The following is a 16,398-nucleotide window of genomic DNA, read 5'->3' on the forward strand; positions in this document are numbered from 1 at the left end:
CACAGTCCCTCTGGACGCGCGTTTATTCAGACCCTCCTGACGGGAGTCTCGGCCAAGATTTAACCTTGGGGCGGGGTGGGAGGGAATGCCAAACCTTTCCGCCTGCAGCTTTCGTGTTTTAAATTGCATTCGTCTGCCACAGACCCTAGAAGCCCGGGATCTAAGCACTCGGGGCGTTTACCAAGACACCGAACGGAAGAAAGCGGGTGGAACATTTAGACGAGGAACGAGCAAGTCCCTTAATAGAAGGACCGTAATGGAGTCCTGATGAAAGGGCTTTAGCTTTATCTCGGTCCTCTTTGGAAGCAGGATACAAAGAAAGCAAACGGATCCGTAGCGATAGCCTGTGTTTTAAAAGGAAAGTGGGAAATCCTGAGTCACTAAAGCAATCAAGAAATATGGATCTCTTTATTAAAAACAAAGAGTCTTGGCATAATTTTCAAGGGCAAAGCATGACAAGAATACCCGGTGCTTTCTCTCATCTCTCTCTGAGCCTCTTTCTGCTTGGCTCAGCCTGATTCTCTCCCGATAACTTCCACCGCAGACTGAGCTGCACCATTTAAAGCATTCTTCTCCTGTGTGGTATTTGCAAAGTAGCAGATCCTGCCAGAAGCTCACAGAGCGCATTTTTGAACTCTCTATTTTGCTTTAATACATGTTACTACACATGGAGCTCAATTTCCTCCTGTGACAGCAAAGAACACTTTTTGCAACGAGATACACCAGCCACAAAAATCAGTGGGGGATGGGATGACCTAACAGGAAAGGGAAAGATTTGTTTTTAAGGCTGCACAAGTGAATACACCAAAATATGTGAGTTGATTAATCGGAAGAAATGCAGTTGGTGGTATTTACATCTGTCGGTGAGCCTCAAAGTGTGATCCAAAAAGCCCTGGGAGTCCTTGGAACCTGTCAGAGTTCCAGAAGGTCAAACTTACTTTCATAATAATACTAAGACTTTATTTCCTTTTCCACTCTAGAGGCTACCCGATATGCGATGAATCATCACTCCAAAAGCTAAGAGCATGGGTGCTTGTACCGTTTTGTGTTTATTAAACTTTCCAGATTTAATTTCTGATCTGGAAACTAGCAATAGGAATAAGCCACAAAAGCAAGAAGTCTTTAGTTTAGGGTCCTCGATAACAGGAATCTTGAGACCAAAAAGTGAGAGAGAACATCTGATTCTCTATAACACGATTATCGAGTCCCCTAGACTCCAGCCATGGTATTTACCTCTCATCATGACTCCAGAGAGAACACCTCTGTCCTCTTGGCAATTGCTTTGTATATTCAGTGCTGTAGCAGAAGAAAAGGAAAGAGAAAGAAAAGCAGTAAAGGCCTCAGAGAAGTCTACCTGTTCAGAACAGCTTTCTGTCCCTTCCGAGGCTTAGACACCTGAACTGTGTTAATCTGTAAATCACTGTTTCTGAAAAATTTCCTTGGCATAAATCACTTAGGCACCTCAAATCCTCTTTGCAATGTTGGGCATGAACAGATAATAATTGTTCTGGAATTGGGTAGAAAATGTCTTCTCTAAGAGGAATATTTCTCTCGGAGAAATGTTTTTCTCTAAGAGGTCCCACTAGGCTGAATTCTAAGAATGACCCCCAATGGCCCTTGCCTTTGTATAATCCCCACGCCTTTGAATGTGGGGTGGAACCCGTGAATCTGATAAGATAATGCACCTGTGATACATTATACAGCAACATGAGATTATCCAGGTGGGCCCAATGTAATCTCAAGAGCCCTTTAAAAGCCGAGAATTTTTTTTTCCTGCTGGTAGCGGAAGAGAAAGAACTGTTTGAAGAGTGAGAAAGATTCGATGTTCTACTGCTGGAGGGGGCTCCGTGCCAAGCATGTGGGCTCCTTGTAGCGGCTGAGACCGACTCTTGGTTGACAGCCAGCAAGAATTGAGGATTTCAGTCCGTCAATCACAAGTAACTGAATTCTGCTAACAACCTAAAAGCTTGGAAGTAGATTCTTCCTTGGAGCCTCCAGGTAAGAGTCCATCCTGTCCAACACCTTAATTTCTCTCTGTGAAACCCTAAGTGAAACTTGGGAACGCACCCAAGCCCACCTGGACTTCTGATCTTTAGAACCGTGAGCTGAATTGTTGTTGTCACTGAAAAAAGAGTAATAAATTAAAAACAAAAATGTAATGTTATTACATTTTTATGACATTAACTTATTACATTAAACTGTTAGGTTTGTGGTAATTTGTTAAGCAGCAAGAGGAAACGAATGCAGAGGAAAATAGAATATATTTTGAAATTGAGGTACCAGTCACATAAGATTGGCCATTAACCGTATTTGTGTGAACAGCTCAGTGGCATTAGTACATTCACATTGTTGTGTAACCATCATCGCACCGAGTTGTAAGACATTTCCCCACTCCAGAATGAAACTTGTAGCCATTAAGCAATTGCTCCCCCTTCCCTACCCCCTCCCCTGGCAAACACTTATGTGCTTTCTGTTTCTATAGCATTACCTATTCTGGATGTTTCATACAAGAAGAATCCTACAATATGCGACCTTTTGTATCTGGCTTCTTTCATTTAGCATAATATTTTGAAGGTTCATCGACGTGGTACCTGTTTTCCACACAGCGGCACCGCTTTCTCAACATCCTTGCCAACACTTGTTTTCTTTTTCTTTTTTTGGAAATACCTCACCTAAGGGGTGTGGAGTGGTAGCCCGATATGGTTTTCGTTTGCGTTTTCCTGATGACTAATGCTCAACACAAGCAGCTTTTCATGCATTTGTTAGCCATTTATATATACCTGTTTTGGAGAAATGTCCATTCAAGCCATTCAGGTCTTTTGCCCACTTTTGATTGGATAGTTTGTCTTTTTGTTGTTGGGTTGTAAGAACTCTTTATATATTCTGTATATTAGGCTCTTGTCAGGTATATGATCTACAAATCTTTTTGCCTATGCTGTAGGTGTAAATAAACTGGTGAAGGACATTTTTTCTCTGTTAGTATGTAAAAGCATGTGAGGACATGCGTTTTTCAAAAAGAATTATACTCCATGCTTTTGAATCTTGCATTCCTCAGGAATAATTTGTAGAAAACACTCCACTGTGGTAAGGTTAAGCTCTAATTCTTTCGAATGCCCCATTGTGTGGGTGCGCTATAATTTATTCAACCATTCCCTATTTATGACCACTGACTCTTTCTAGTTTTTTGTTCATTGTTAACAATGCTGTAATTAACATCCATGTACAATATATGTCTATGTATTGTGTGTTTCATTTTTCCGGGATTTATTTCCAGGAGTGGGAGAGCTGGGTCAAAGAGTATATGCATTTTTATTTTAATAGGCATTGTTCAGTTGTTTTGCATAAACCAGCGACATGTGAGCATATTCCTTTTGCACCGCATCGTTGTCAACAACAGATGTAGTCAAGTTAAAAAAATTTTTTTTTTCTAGTCTGATAGTTGGAAAATAAGGTAATGATTTTGTCTCAGGGATATTTGGCAAAGTCTGGAGATATTTTTGATTGTCCTGTTAATCATGGTGTCGGGGGGAGGTGGGGGACTAGGTGTGCTAGCTTCTAGTGGGTAGAGCCAGGGATTCTGCTAAACATCCTCTAATACTCAAAGCAACCCCCACAACAAATGGTCGTCCAGCCTAGAATGCAAACAGTGCCACAGGTAAGAAACCCTGGTATAAAGAGATACTTCCTTTTATCTTCAGTTTGAAAATCTTTATGGGTGAGTTTGAATATCTTTCCATATATTTGTAAGCTATTTGGATTTACTTTTCTGTAAATTACCTATTCTTGATCTTTGCCCACTTTCTTTTTAAAAAAATTTTTTTTCAATATATGAAATTTATTGTCAAATTGGTTTCCATACAACACCCAGTGCTCATCCCAAAAGGTGCCCTCCTCAATACCCATCACCCACCCTGCCCTCCCTCCCACCCCCCATCAACCCTCAGTTTGTTCTCAGTTTTTAAGAGTCTCTTATGCTTTGGCTCTCTCCCACTCTGACCTCTTTTTTTTTTTTTTCTTTTTTTTTGTCCTTCCCCTCCCCCATGGGTTTCTGTTAAGTTTCTCAGGATCCACATAAAAGTGAAAACATATGGTATCTGTCTTTCTCTGTATGGCTTATTTCACTTAGCATCACACTCTCCAGTTCCATCCACGTTGCTACAAAGGGCCATATTTCATTCTTTCTCATTGCCATGTAGTACTCCATTGTGTATATAAACCACAATTTCTTTATCCATTCATCAGTTGATGGACATTTAGGCTCTTTCCATAATTTGGCTATTGTTGAGAGTGCTGCTATAAACATTGGGGTACAAGTGCCCCTATGCATCAGTACTCCTGTATCCCTTGGATAAATTCCTAGCAGTGCTATTGCTGGGTCATAGGGTAGGTCTATTTTTAATTTTCTGAGGAACCTCCACGCTGTTTTCCAGAGTGGCTGCACCAATTTGCATTCCCACCAACAGTGCAAGAGGGTTCCCGTTCCTCCACATCCTCTCCAGCATCTCTAGTCTCCTGATTTGTTCATTTTGGCCACTCTGACTGGCGTGAGGTGATATCTGAGTGTGGTTTTGATTTGTATTTCCCTGATGAGGAGCGACGTTGAGCATCTTTTCATGTGCCTGTTGGCCATCCGGATGTCTTCTTTAGAGAGGTGTCTATTCATGTTTTCTGCCCATTTCTTCACTGGGTTATTTGTTTTTCGGGTGTGGAGTTTGGTGAGCTCTTGATAGATTTTGGATACTAGCCCTTTGTCCAATATGTCATTTGCAAATATCTTTTCCCATTCCGTTGGTTGCCTTTTAGTTTTGTTGGTTGTTTCCTTTGCTGTGCAGAAGCTTTTTATCTTCATAAGGTCCCAGTAATTCATTTTTGCTTTTAATTCCCTTGCCTTTGGGGATGTGTCGAGTAAGAGATTGCTACGGCTGAGGTCACAGAGGTCTTTTCCTGCTTTCTCCTCTAGGGTTTTGATGGTTTCCTGTCTCACATTCAGGTCCTTTATCCATTTTGAGTTTATTTTTGTGAATAGTGTGAGAAAGTGGTCTAGTTTCAACCTTCTGCATGTTGCTGTCCAGTTCTCCCAGCACCATTTGTTAAAGAGACTGTCTAAAAAATGTTTTTAATGTTTATTTACTTTTGAGAGAGAGCGTGTGCACACAAGTGGGGGAAGGGCAGAGAGAGAGAGAGAGAGAGAGAGAGAGAATCCAAAGCAGGCTCCAGGCTCTGAGCTGTCAGCACAGAGCCCAACGCGGGGCTCGAACTCACAAACTGTGAGATCATGACCTGAGCCGAAGTTGGCCCCCCAACTGACTGAGCCACCCAGGTGCCCCATTTGCTCATATTTCTGTTGGTTGTTTATCCCTCTTTTATCAATTACTAAGAGCCTTTTATATTTTATAAACCCTTTATTTTTCCTTTCATTGAAAATGTTATTTCTAAAAATATACTTTTTATTGACTTATCTACTGTTATCTTTTGCCAAATAATAAAATCTTATTGAAGAACATAAAACAAGGTCTGAACACATGATCAGACATACTATGTCCTTAGATAGGAAAACATCATAAAAATATCCCTTTCCTCAAAATTAATTTATAACTTTAATGCAGTTCCAATTGGAGTTCAAACAATATCCAATTAAGATTCCAAAACTATCTTGAAGCTGATATAGGAAACCCAAATGTACAAGAATGACTAATAAAATTTTGCAAAGAAAGACTAGCAAGGGTATTCTTACATCACCAGATATCAGAACACACTTTAAAGGTGCTAGAATAAAGAAGATTTGGTAATATTATTGGAATAGCCAACTACATAAGCAAAACAGACTAAAGAATCCAGAGATAGACCTCACTGTCTATGAACATTTAGTAAATGACAACTATTGTTCAATTAAATGACAAAAGGGGTTGGGGCTCCTTGGTGACTCTGTTGGTTAAGCATCTGACCTTCTGCATAGGTCATAATCTCACGGTTCATGAGTTCGAGCCCCACGTCAGGCTCTGAAGTGTCAGCACAGAGCCTGAAGCCTGCTTCAGATTCTGTGTCTCCCTCTCTCTACCCCTTGCCTGCTTACTCTGTCTTCACTCTCAAAAGTAAATATTAAAAAAAAAAAAAAAAAAGAATTTGGGGTGCTTCCTGAATAAAGCTGGAACTTGTTATTTCTGACTTGGGCTAACCCCTCCATTCTTCACTCCTCGCCCGTAGACTCGCTCTGTTCAGCTGCAAGTTGCTTGCCAATTTCTCAAGAGGCTGCTCAGAAATCGTCTCTCTCCCACCCTACAACCTTAGTCCAGTTCGCCTCTGAGCTACCACACTAGAAGTAGAATTCACACAGCCCAGGGTTCAGGGTGTGCCCTTTGGAAGGTCCCCGGAGGCTCCGGAGTTTGCCAGAGGCACACTGGGAGCAGACAGTCACTGAGCCATTGGGAGGGAGCAGCCCTGGATGTGCTGTCTGTGACTCAGCTATTGAACCTCCTCATGTCACACAGAATGAATTTCATCGGAGGCCAGAACAGACTAGATTATTTAGCCAAGCCAAGTGGTGAAATAATTTATTTTTGAATACACAGATCTTCCTTTACGTACGTCCCGATAAACCTATCGTCAGTTGAAAATATTTAATACACCTACCAACCATCATAGCTTAGCCTCGCCTCTCTTAAGCATGCTCAGAACCTTTACATTAGCCTACACCTGGGCAAAATCATCTAACACAAAGCCTGTTGTATAATAAAGTGTTGAGTATCTCATGTAATCTATTGAACACTGTACTGGAGAGGACAATAAGAATGGCCATGTGGGTAGCGAGTGGTTGTGTGTCGATAGCTTACCCTCATGATCGCGAGGCTGAGTGGGAGCCGTACCTCGTTTCCTGTGACCAGCGTCATGCTCCTTCATAGTAGGTCTGATCATCCCACATATGGCTAGGTGGGGAGAAGCTCCAAATTCAAACTTCAAAGTACACTTTCTACTGAATGTGTGTCGCTTTTTCACCATCGTGAAGCCACAAAACTGTTTTAAGTCCAACCATCAGAAGTCGGGAGCTGTCTATACCTTATCGTCTTTAAAGAATGCATGTCACTTGTTAGAAAAATATTTGAAGTCCTGTTTTAGAAACATGTGGAACTTCTTATGGCCACCTCCAAAAACAGCACTCATAATCACAAGACCAATGAGTCATAAGTTAGGAAATCCTAAATGAGTTGAAATAAGGGCGTGCTCATTGCTCTCATCTAATATTCATTCGTAGCACGTAATTAACCCAAGGAATAGATCAAGTGCTTTATGAGATTCTCATGGCCACAGAGTCAGGCCACAACTATTCAAATGTTTCTGATGTGTCACTCTCCTCCCTTTTTCTCAACCACGCATAAACACATGCAAACGTACAACCACACACTCATTTCCTCTTCTCTCATTTGCTTATGAATTCTCCACGTGACTTAGTGAGGTATTTTCAAATGCTCTCCAATCGAAAAATAAAGGTTCAAAACATTTGATGTTTTGAAGTCCACCCACAGAGAAGAGATTACGAAGGAAATGCCCTTCTCAACTCTTAACCTGAATACTGATTTGGGACCTTCTGTCCAGGCTCCTGTAGCCCAGACTCCCATGAGCCGTTCAATTTTCCTCTCCCCATCCTGAGGGTGAGGGTTCCTGCCTGGAATACATCCTAACAAAGGGGAAATTTTCAGATTTTGGTGAGGTATTCAGGTGCTGGGAGCTGTGGCTACTCAAGCCACATTGACTTGTGCCAAGTCCTTGTCACATCCTGCCTGGTAAATGATTTCTGAGGGTTTTACACATGACTTCTCCCCCGCTAACTGTGGGCTTTATGTGCGCAGAAATGGAGTGTGATCTTTATTTTTATATCCACTATGTCTATTCTGGCATTTTGAACAGGGATGTGATACAATAACTGTTTCTTGGCAGACATGTTTCCCACACGTCATGAGTTACACTTCCAACCTTCATTAATCCTTTTTTTTTTTTTTACTGCTTATTTATGAGTATTATGACATCATACTTAGCTGTAGTGAAGTCTTCTTGGTTCTAGCCCAGTTCTTCCATTTTTTTTTTCTTGTTCCCCGACTTTATCCAGTGGCATGTTCACGGCAGGGACGGGGGTAGACACAAGGTTGGGCCTGATCTCTCCTGGAGCCCTGGGGGCACCACACACCATGCACTATGGATGGGAGGGAGCACAGGGGGGCCTGGTGGCCCCAGCAAAGCCTACATACCCGGGAGGAGGCCGTGAGTGCATGGGTTGTCTTGGACGAGGCCCACAATGGGAGGGGCTGATACTGGGCTGAGGTTGAGGGGTTGGTGTGGGGGACACAAAGTATCTGCTCCAGAGGGGCCAAGTGGCCAAGTCCTTACCCAGGACAAAGGTCCACAGGGTAGACCGGGGGACACTGGATGCAGAACCATGCCACTCCCCCTTTTCCTCTCTGGTGAGGGAAAGGAGGGTTCTAGGCTGAGCCAAGCAGCTACCCTGTCCTGCCCCATCCCATCCTGGGCCAGTCAGAATGGCTTCGATGTCTGCTTGAAGACAAGGTCTTGATATGCAAGTGTCTTCATGATGTTGGCAATGTTGTAGTCATCGTGCTGCGGTGGGACCCGCCTATGTGTTGCAGGCTGGGATCCTGGTTCCTGTCTAGAAATCCATTCCTGGGCCAGCAGCCCATGGTGAAGCTGTAAGCCTTTTTCAAATTAATCCACTGCTTGAAGTAATTTGCCACTGGCAAACCCAAGTATGGCCCTGGCCTGGGACTTTCGAGTCCCAGTCTCCACACGTGACAAAAATTGACATTTGGATAGAAGAGGCTTTCTTTTGCTATCTGCTCATCCACCGTCTCCACCACTTGCTGCAGGCTTGGCTGACCATCCTCCATGGCTTGAATAATCCTGGTGAGCTGGGTACAGAAGGGAGAAAGCTGTGGATGGACCACAGGCTGGACATATGTGGGAAAGGCAGACCCAGTCTCTGTGGTCTGCACACTCTGACCCCGGCCAGTGAGACTCAGTTCTTCTATTTTGATGTAAGGATCTTCTGATGACATCAACTTTAGAGCGTGTTAAGAATCACAGGGTGACGGGGGGCTTGGGTGGCTCAGTCCGTAAAGCGTCCGACTTCGGCTCAGGTCGTGATCTCGCGGTTTGTGGGTTCGAGCCCTGTGTCGGGCTCTGTGCTGACAGCTCGGAGCCTGGAGCCTGCTTCGGATTCTGTGTCTCCCTCTCTCTCTGCCGCTCCCCTGCTCATGCTCTGTCATCTCTCAATAATAAACACACGTTAAAAAAAAAAAAAAATGAAAAAAAAAAACCACAGAATCACAGGGTGAGATAAGGCCTACCATGGTAATAGTTGCATGAATACCCTTTAAGGAAAAGCAAAAATATACGAGAGGACGTACGGGTTCGGGATCCTGTGTTCCACGGTTCCCGGAAACCCCTGTGCCTCAGTTCCTTATTCTGGCAAGGATAGTTTGGTTGGTAGCCTTTAGATGTGCCCCCAGCAATGAAGACAGGGAGTTCACACAGGAGAGAGAGAAGTCCTTGAAACTTGTGAGCAACCAACTGTTCAGATCTCTTACCTCTCTGCTCCCACCCAACCTAAAACCTCATCCCGCAGCTTAATATATGCAGGACTTAGTGGTGAGGCGCATCAGAGGGACACGGGTTGGGGGTCCGGTCCCCACCGCGCTGCTGGGAGAACTTGGGCCAGTTACCAACCCCTTCTAAAGGCTCAGTTTTTCTTACGTAAAATGTAAATGGTAGTATTTACCTCTTAGGGTAGTTGAGAGGACTAAATAAGGTTAGACACGTTAAAGGCTTTGCACAGTGCCAGGCACAACACTGATCCAAGAGGATGAGATGTATTATTTGCTAAGTACCATAGTGGGTCAGCTTCCAAGTACTTAGTAGAGACACTGGCACACAGTTGGAGCTCTTTAAACACTTAGGCAGCCAGCAAAGGCAAAGGACATTTCGAATTCAGCTTTTGTTTGTCAGAAGCTGAAGTGTATTTATGAGCAGAGAAGAAAAGGACAGAAAAGAGTCAGGGTTTTTTTGTTTTGTTTAAATTTTGTCATACGTAATTTTTACCCGAAAAACCCCCATCCATTTAAAATATATGGTTCAGGGGCCCTGGGTGGCTCTAAGACTCCTACTTTGGCTCAGGTCACGGTCTCCCCGTTAGTGGGTTCGAGCCTCGCATCGGGCTCTGTGGTGACAGCTCAGGGCCTGGAGCCTGCTTCGGATTCCGTTATCTCCCCCTCCCACCTCCCCCACTGGCGACGTGCGTCTCTCTTTCAACAAGAAACATTAAAAACATTAAAAATGAAATAAAATGTATCGTTCAATCAGTTGAGGCAAAATAGTCCTATAACTACCACTAACTATCCAGGGGTTTTTGAAACAGGCCCCTGAGGTTGGGGGGGGGGGGGGAGGGGGAGGCTGCTGGGATCCAGAACCGAAGTGCAAGTTTTGGCCTCGACTAAAAAAAGGAGGCTCTCCCCTCGCCCCTTCAGGGAAGTAGGTAAGGTGGGTGGAAACGCAGGGAAATAGGCCCTGAGTAGAGGTGCGAGTGACCTTGGAAGCGTTTCCTAATGTTTATTGCCCCGTATGGCAGGCAGCTAGGTGCGCGCTGAGGAGAAGGGAAGCGGGAAGGGACAGGCTCGACCACAACCCGCGCGGGAAGCTGAGAGTCGCTCCCTGGGGAGAGACCAGCACGGTGGTGCAAAATGGCGGCCCCGCTGCGCGCACGAGCACCTGCGCCTGCGCCTGCGCGGTGGCCCCTGGCGGTGGGCCGGTGGCACAAGGAGGCTGGGCCGCTCCAAGGCTGGACGGAGGACGCGCCCGAGAACATTCGGAGAGTTTGGAAGCAACGCTGGAGGAGGCGGCCACGCCAGGAGGAGCCCATGGAAGACGGAGGTGGGAGAGGCGTGGGCTCGGGAACTGGGGGCCTCGGGGGAATCTCGGGGCGGTGGGCTCTGAGTGCACGAGAAACCCCCCCCCCCCCCCCCCAGGGAGGTTCGGGCGGGTAGCGTTTCCCGTTGCCCACGTGGACTCCTCATGGGAGGGGAGGAGGTTCAGGCCATACTCCCAGCAAGTGGCTGGTGAAATGGAGTGGAAGGCCCAGGGGAAGCTGTTAACAGCGGGCGGAAAACACAAAGAAAGCGTTTGGACAAACGCTAGGCTTTTAAAAGAGCGCTGCCGGTGCTTCACTGGGGCGGATGTTTACCGAGGACCTGCGGGGGGGACAGCTGTCGTACCGTCCGCCCTCCGGTCCATCAGCAGATAGCGTTGGCTTAAAATCTGTCCGAAGGCCCCACCGCTTTGACCAGCCTCACGGCCCTCCCGACCTGCATGGGTGCCTACAGTTGCATCTGAAGGCCTTCCTGGGACTATCCTTGCATCTTTAGAGAACGCGGCAGCCAGGAAGGTTCTTCTCAAGCAGAGCCCGGGTCAGAACTCTCCTGTTCAAAACGCCTCAGTAAACTTCCCATCTCGTTCAGCAACCCCCCCCCCCCGGGCTTTCTAGAGCTACAGTGCCCACCCCCCAAGCCCCCAGACCCTTGCCTCTTCCCACCCACCGTATGGTCCCATCTCCCCTTCTACTGATCTCACCTTCTTACCCCTCCCCTCTTGCTCAGTCAGCTTCAGCCTCCACGGTCTCTTTGCTGTTCCTGCACCGCCCCCGAGGTGTGAGCTTTATGGCAAGATGTTTGCACTCACTGGTCTGCCTGCCTGCCCGTTTTTTCCGCCCATCCCTCTGTATTGTTCGCTTCCTCACCCACCTCCTTCCGGTCTCTGCTTCAATGGTGCCTTTCTCTCTAAGGCCTTCCCTGACCATCCTGCTTAATATTCACCTCCCTTCCACAAACACCTTGTTCCCTCCCCTGGTTTATTTTTGCCTTAGGACCTAATAATGTCTGACACCCTATATGTTTTCCTTATTGTTCCTCGTCTTTCTTTTTCAACTTGAGGGTAAATGCCATTAGATGACAGATTTTGTCTGCTTTTGCCCTCTTCAGTACTCGTAAAGGTGCCCAGCACTTACACAATAATCAGTAAGTTGAAATGACTGAAGAGATACTTGCTCATGACTGTAAGGTGGAATTTTAATTGAATGCAAGCTTCAATACAAAGGAAAAGGAGAAAGAGACACGATAAAAAGGTCATTTGCTCTGGAAAGAGGAAAGAGAAAATGGGAAAAGAAGAAAGAAGAAATTAACAAGCTACTAATGTTTTCTAACAGATCCTTATTAGTTCAAAGACTGGGCCAGATCAAAGGTCAGAGACAGAAAATAAAGGGATAGGGTAAGGATTTAAGAAATCCACTGGAAGGTTTCACACTCCAAGTTTATACTTTAGGAAAAGTCTGCAACTGAATTTAACATCCCTCCACGTCCACACAGATTTAGATTGTAAGAAACTGCACAACATCAGTAGAAAGGGTGTTTAAAAAAACTTTTTTTTAATGTTTATTTATTTTTGAGAGAGAGAGAGAGAGAGACAGAGCATGAGCAGGGGAGGGAAGGAGAGAGAGGGAGACAGTATCCGAAGCAGGCTCCAGGCTCTGAGCTGTCATCACAGAGCCCGACACAGGGCTCGAACTCGCAGACTGAGAGATCATGACCTAAGTCGCAGTCGGACGCTCAACCGACTGAGCCACCCAGGCGCCCCGAAAGGGTGTTTTCTAAAGTGTGGCATTAGGTTTAGGTAGGCCAGTACTTTGGAGGGGGCTAAACACAGAATGACAAGAAATGTTTTGGTAAAATACTCGATAAAGACGGTTGTTTTCAAAGTTCTCTCAACATGAAAACAGGAAAAACTTGCATCCTGTGAGCATTGAAAGTATCGTGAGCGGGGCGCCTGTGTGGCGCAGTCGGTTAAGCGTCCGACTTCAACCAGGTCACGATCTCGCGGTCCGTGAGTTCGAGCCCCGCGTCAGGCTCTGGGCTGATGGCTCGGAGCCTGGAGCCTGTTTCCGATTCTGTGTCTCCCTCTCTCTCTGCCCCTCCCGCGTTCATGCTCTGTCTCTCTCTGTCCCAAAAATAAATTAAAAAAAAAACGTTGAAAAAGAAAATTAAAAAAAAAAAGAAAGTATCGTGAGCAAAGTGCTAGGGAATCATTGCTGTGGGGGAGAAAGAGTGGGAGAAGGTAGTTAAATATAAACCTGGTTTTATTTGCAAAGCTTAATCTCCATAAGTGGCACCTTCTTAAAGCAAATACCTGGTCCACGGAGCTCCTAACATTGATGTGTCAAAATCTAGGCTGTAGTCTGAATGATTCCAAATTCTGGGGGAAACCATGTGTTTAGAGTCCATTGTTCTGAGTGTTAACACGGCAGCACTTCATAAAATATTCAGAAGTTAGCTACTAAGAAAAATATTAGTATGTGATTACTCAAACCAGGCTTTAATCGCTAGAAATTTATGAATAAGTCTGTTAGTCCCTTGAGGGCAAGGCATTTCCCTACCGTAACTAAAATTTTGCTTCCCACAAATGAGCGATAAATATTTGTTTAATGGAATCGGATGATGCCAAATATGTTATATTCATTTTCAGGAAAGGTGATCATTAGAAATGATCAGTCTGTACTAAATGAAATTATAAATAAGAATCTGATTTCGCCTCTAGATATAATGTTTGCACGTCGATGTGTCATACCATCGGTATTCTCCTGTGAGCCGCATTCAGGTGTTTCACTACCCAAACAGAAGGGTGCTCTATTCCAAGATTACAGGCAAAAATTAGGTGAACGGAAATAATTTCCTCAATTTACATTTTCTTTCCCATTAGTTGTTCTGAAACATTCAGCTTCTCCTACCGTTTGCTCATAATAGAATCTGGTCCAGGAACATGAGAATTCTGCAAAAATTAGGGTAGTGTGCAATTCTTGAGCTCATTGCTAATGGAATGGCCATCAAAATCATGACTTAGAGAAGACACTACTTATGATATGAGCTGTTGTCTGAAGGACAACTATTTCCCTTTAGAGACTGTAACATCTACCTTTGGCGTAAGCCAGGCCATCCCGAGAGCGTTGCACTTGGATCACACAGCACTGGCCTTTTACTGAGCTGCTTTGGTGGGAATCCATTCAGCCATTCCTGAGGGATTCAACTGGAAACAGACCTATAAAGTCTACTCTTGCCATAGACGCTCTGCACATTACATGATGGTCTCTTTCTGTGGTCCTTTGAGAGAAATTTTTAATTTTAGCACCAAGAAAAGTGCTTCCTTGGAACATTGGTGGGGGGTGGGGCATTCTATTGTATAACTGATAAGGTTTTTCTTTTTGCATCTGCTCTGAAAACTTCCTGCTAAACCCAAACCCACTCATAGCAAGGCATAGGGGTTTACAGTCCCCATTTCCATGTCCTTCTCTTTCTTGCTTCCCCTTTATGTTCCTGCCTCTGTTTTCGCCTTCTCTCCTGCTTCCAACATAAGTTGTTTGATAGGAGTTTATGTTCTCTTGGAGGCAACCTGACATCTTTTAGGGGACCAAGATGAGAGCTGAATATATTCGTTCATATACACATTATATCCATAGAATGATATGGTGCTTAGTTATTTGAGTTTTATTTCCTGCTGAGAGCATGGTGCTTTCTATTACTTTGCCCTCGGAAGAAGTACAAGACTCTTTGATTTAGGAGGTTAGCTGCTAGGAGGACGGAGAAGATTCTTTATAATACGTGGCCAGTATCAAGCCCCACTATCGTCACCGGCCAATTGTTTGTAAAGACCTTTATAGCTCACTGCAGAAAAGTATCGTCTTCACACTACCTATTATAATGTAACATGCTGAGCTTTCTTCCTAGTTTAGTCTCTGGGACAGCCGATTTACACCTCCCTGCTTCTTGCCTCCTTCGTGGGCAACCAGTCCACTGTGCACTCAAAACACTTTTACTTACTTCCCTTTAAAATGATCCAATTTGTGTATGGATGATGTACAGTAACTCCTGAATCCCCGATTAGCCAGAGCGTGGACTCTGGACATCATCTAACGTTAAATAGTCCCCACCCCTGAGAAAAACGTAATTAGTCTGGTTAAATCCACCGAAGAAAGTCAGCGCGAGCCGTTCAATTCTTTGTTTCGCCTGGATAATTAAGGCTTGACCTCTGAGCGGAAGTCCTCAGAACTTTGGCAGTTGAGCCAGAGGCCACCTACTGGGAAGACGTGGGGTTACAGAAAATAGAGCAGGGATGAAAAGTAACAATGGTCGCTGAGCAGTGCGAACGAATGCACTTAGTGCCACTGGATTGTATACTTGTAAAAGGTATCGTGTCAACCATTTTTGTTATGTATATTTTACCACATATTAAAAAAAGTAACAAGTGATATAAAACAAGGTGTTCGACACAGCAGAAATTGGTAACAATTGTTCATCATGATACCACTATATTGATGCTATAGTGTATTATATTTATATATCATTGTTATTAGTAATACATGTAATATACACATTAATATGTGCCATGTACTATTCTAAGCGCTATACATAGAAATATAGTCTCTGTCACTATTTCCCCAAGACTACTGAGAAACGTTTTGCATTCTTTTTTTTTAATTTTTTTTTAACATTTATTTATTTTTGAGAGACAGAGAGACAGAGCACAAGTGGGGGAGGGGCAGAGAGAGAAGGAGACACAGAATCCCAAGCAGGCTCCAGGCTCTGAGCTGTCAGTACAGAACCCGACGCGGGGCTCGAACCCACGAACCGTGAGATCAAGACCCGAGCCCAAGTCGGTCGCCCAACCGACTGAGCCATCCAGGCGCCCCACCTTTTGCATTCTTATGTGTCACATCTGGAAACATGGTTGCCACATTCCATCCAGACTGTCAGAAAGCCTCTTCAGTCAACAAGAAGGAACTCTGATTGAAGGCAGTTGGGATAAACAGAACAGTAAACCCATTACCAAATTTCATGCCCCCAGAAGCAGCTGGGTATATGAAAATATCTGGAACATTAACAAGTTGCCCCTGAAGGTAAAACATGAAAGAGCTGGCGAACCGCAGATGGCTCAAGTGTGGGCGAGTGGGAAAACACAACGAAGCAGAACAATCACCTAAGCATTGAAAACTCTCGTCATTATCCAAATATGCCCATGTGATTGTCCCACCTCTCGGCTGGTCAGTGTCCCACATATGACATTCTTTTGTCCGCCTGGCTTCCTACTCCAGTGCCATGCCTTCTGACCAGCATGCCCTGTCCTCTGAGCAAGCCAGAGTCTTGTCCGAGGTTGGCATCCTCCATCACATCTCCAAAGGTAACCTGCTTTTCATCTGGTTACTACCATCGTATCCCTTATCCTAATCCACTGATCTGGCGTTCTGCAGATTGCCTTGATACGCATCCAATGTCTTCAAGGTCTGAGTCAAATGACCTT

At 44.7% G+C, this 16,398-nt stretch overlaps 1 pseudogene; it reads right to left on the reverse strand.

The window, feature by feature from the left end:
- Positions 1 to 6,136: 6,136 nt before the first annotated feature.
- Positions 6,137 to 9,312, reverse strand: LOC131495723 (ERI1 exoribonuclease 3-like; annotated as a pseudogene).
- Positions 9,313 to 16,398: the final 7,086 nt, after the last annotated feature.

This window comes from Neofelis nebulosa, chromosome 15, assembly GCF_028018385.1.
Source record: "Neofelis nebulosa isolate mNeoNeb1 chromosome 15, mNeoNeb1.pri, whole genome shotgun sequence".
Classification (NCBI taxonomy): domain Eukaryota; kingdom Metazoa; phylum Chordata; class Mammalia; order Carnivora; family Felidae; genus Neofelis; species Neofelis nebulosa.